Source organism: Callorhinus ursinus, unplaced genomic scaffold (genome assembly GCF_003265705.2).
Source record: "Callorhinus ursinus isolate GAN/ISIS: 27379988/994484 unplaced genomic scaffold, GSC_fseal_2.0 scaffold11, whole genome shotgun sequence".
NCBI lineage: Eukaryota > Metazoa > Chordata > Mammalia > Carnivora > Otariidae > Callorhinus > Callorhinus ursinus.
The window spans coordinates 30,350,247-30,354,078 of NW_027397073.1; the positions used below are offsets into that span (position 1 = coordinate 30,350,247).

The 3,832-nt window shown below is 39.3% G+C and overlaps 1 pseudogene; it reads left to right on the top strand.

Annotated features, from left to right (window-relative positions):
* The first annotated feature begins 2,732 nt into the window (after window positions 1-2,732).
* LOC112835396 (U4 spliceosomal RNA) lies at window positions 2,733-2,855 on the top strand (annotated as a pseudogene).
* Window positions 2,856-3,832: the final 977 nt, after the last annotated feature.

Consider the following 3,832-nt stretch of genomic DNA (forward strand, 5'->3'; position numbering starts at 1 on the left):
TACATCCTTACTTATCTCATGTTATTGTATTTAATACTCAGAACAATTTCTACAGTAATATGAAATTTATGACAATAGGAAATTGTCCCTCAGAGGAATTAATTTGCACAAAATTTTATCACTATCAAGGAGCATAGCTGAAATTCAAAACAAGCTCAGCTCTTTTCTCTCTGCCTTTTACCCCCTCCAAATGAAAATAACTTATTCTGTGAGCCCTCAATCTGTTTAATCACTTGAATAATAATGGTGGTATCAAGAAATAATGGGAAATAAGAAGGGAAGGACAGGGAATATCTCATTTAAAAACAAGGGGAAAATTAAATCATATTAAAAATAAGAGAAAGCCTTTTGTGCCTCATCCTTCCCTCCCTAGAGTTTTCCCCACCCATGAGTAATCAAAATCCTTCACCCACATTTATGTTTCAATTGGATAATAAACTTTAGCCCAAAGGGATGTGTCTCTAACACAGAGGTCAGCAAACCCTGTCTATAGATGTCTAGATAATAAATATTTTTGGCTTTGTAGGCTATCTAGTTCCTGTCACAGTACTCAACTCTGCCACTGTAGTATAAAAATAACCAGACAAAAAGGAAATGAAAGGGTATAACCAAGCATTTGGTCATACAGCCTATTGGTCATGATTTGCCAGTTCCATCTCTACAGAGAATTTATTGGACATTGCATTGGTGACAGGCAAACAATAAACAGAGTTTTGAATAGGAAAAACGTCCTGTATCACCTCACAAAATCAACCATACACTCTTCCCTCATAGTCAGCCCTGCCTCTAGTTTAGCAAATAAAGAGATCTGTGACATCTTCCTGCTATCAATTCCAAAGCAACTCAACCCCCTGAAAGGAGACATGAGACCACATATGTTCTAATCATCTCAGTGTCCTCGGGGGGAAAAAGGTTAGCAGAGACGGATCTTGAGAATTCCTGCCCCACAATATGTTGTCCAGTGTCCTCAAAACATAAAATTTTCAGAGCATAATTAGGGAGGAAAATACTTCTGTAATATATCACATGAAAACTTAAAATATAGATATCTTGACTTAAAGGGACTTTCCAGGCATTTGCTCATTCAAGTAGCTAGTAATATATATTGGCCATCGGGAGGAAATGGACTTTGGATCAATCAATCAGGATCCCAAACCTTTCAATTTCCCATACTTAGATTTCCAGAAATTAAAGCAACAGGAAAAAAAAAAAAAAAAGAAGTGAAGTAGGAGAAGAAGGTGAAGGAGAAAGAGGAAGACAAGAGAAAGGAAGGAAGGAAGGACAGTCATGACTAGGAAGAGGAGGAGGAAGGGACAGAAAGAGAAAGAATCTTTACCAAACATAACCATTATTTTTTCTAAGCAAAACTTGGATCTTTGTTATTCATTTATTTGCCCATTGGTCAAACACATATGGGGCATATTTTCCTACACTAGATAACTGGCCAAGCTATCTTTTTTTTTTTTTTAAAGATTTTATTTATTTATTTGACAGAGAGATAGCAAGAGCAGGAACACAAGCAGGGGGAGTGGGAGAGGGAGAAGCAGGCTTCCCGCGGAGCAGGGAGCCCGATGCGGGGCTCGATCCCAGGACCCTGGCGATCATGACCTGAGCCGAAGGCAGACACTTAACGATGAGCTACCCAGGCGCCCCCTGGCCAAGCTGTCTTACATACACCTAACAGTACCTGACAATTTATATAATTACTTGTATGCTTTTTTCTCTTACTATATTATGATTTCCTTGAAAGCAAGGACTATACATATTAACCCTCTTTGCATCATCAGCCCATCTGTGGTAGATGGCATCATTGGCAACAGTTCTTCACCTGTGTCTCCCTAACTTTGTCATGTGACTTTGCAGTCACTTCCATAAAGTTATACCTAAGTCCCTTGACTTTGAGCTTATCCACATGACTTGCTTTGGCTAATAAAATGACACGGGGATGATGTGTACATGTTCCAAGCTGAGGCACTAAGAGATCTTGGGTGGTTCTGCTTGCTCTCTTGTGTATCTGGCATCATCACGAGGAGGGCTTCCTTCAGGAAGTCACTGCACCCAACCTGGGCCCAAGAATGATACACATGGCAGGAGCCTAAGCAATGATTTTAGTGTGGAGCTGAGTGCTGACGAGTCCATGGTTTCAAGACTACCTGCTCACCTAAACCAAGATCAACCAACCTCCTCCTGACCTGAAGACACAGAAGCTATGATAAATAATTGTTGTTTAAAAGTACTGAGTTTGGAAATGGGCTTAGCAGGAATAACGGATACGCCATCCCAACCCTTCGTCTAGCAAAGTGTGTGGCACCAGGTAAATGCTCCATAACAAATGGGAAACCCAAAAGATTCAACTATATCCATTAACCTTGATCTCCTATGCCTATTCTAGGCAGACAACCCTCCTTTCCGTCTTGTCTGGACTTGACATTCCAAATCGTACAGATTTAAACTGATACAAGCCTCAGGGATCCTTCGACAAGAGATTTAAAATCCCTCCTGGAGATCTTTATTTGAAGGAAAACTTTAAAAAGAACAGAACAGAAAACAATGCCTGACCCTTTCTCTGGTCTAGTTTGTTTTCTTCCCCCCATTGAATGGCTCTGCTACAAATCCTTTGTCCTTTTCTCTTTATCTTCGCAGGCCTCATTACAACTTTGTCATACCTATCAGTGAGGAGATGCAGTACAATCTCCTTTACTAACTGAGTTTGTAAAATATTTTTCTGGCTAAGCTTTGCGCAGTGGCAGTATCGTAGCCAATGAGGTTTATCCGAGGCGCAATTATTGCTAATTGAAATATTTTTCTGGCTATTTTAATAAATCCAAGAGCAATATTCAAGACAGAGTCACTTTCTGAGATAGTGACAAATGTCACTTGATCTGTGATCTTCTTGGTGCTGTCAGGAAAGGGTTCTTACCCCGATATTCCCCAACAGGCATTCCTTTTACTTCTCTGGGTGTGTTTAAAGAGTTATCAACAGCAAGCAATTACTATAACAGGTCGAGATAAGAGATTTCCATCACACAAGAGTGCCATCTACAGGAGTGAGCAAGCACCCAATCAACGAGGCAACAGCCCCTAAAAAAACAATTAGCAGAGTAACCTAACTTTCCTGTGGGATGTGAGAGCTTTCCCTCCATCCAGTTAATGAGTGTCCCTATATGTAACAATTATTAAATATAAACAAACACCTAATATCTTTTCTCTAAAAACAAACAAAACAACAATGTACCCTGAATGTTGGAGAAAAGACATTGCTTTCAAGTCCCTCCCTGAATCTTTCTCTTAATATAGGCAACACAGTAGAGTCTTGACTAGGATGTCAAGAGTTTTATTCTTTGTCCTAAAGCCTGCAAATTCTGTTTGATTTTGAGACCACCACTTCTGATACTTATTTTTTCATCTGCCAAATGGGAAATTTGTAAGAACTTAAACATATCTTCAAAATCCTCTTTATATTTAGTCTTTATATTTAGAATTCCACACTAATTTCCATTACTGACTCTACATATATGCTGAGAGTTAATTTTGGCTAACTTTCGCCGCGTCAGCCAAATGACTCATCAATCAGGACTGGCAGCTTGACTTTGGTTACTATGATTAGAGTCACTTTGTCAAGGTGCGCAGGTATCTAAAAATAGTCAAAGATAGCTTAGGATGAACATGAAAGATTCATTATCCTCATCAAAGTTTTATTATACCTTAAGTAGGTACATTTTTACTTACACTGGGCACTGAGCACCCATCTTTAGCCTCCTATTAAGACAGTAACCAGATACATTTGTTTATTAGCACATCCTGTGTCAGGACTGTCAGAACAGAAGCTTTG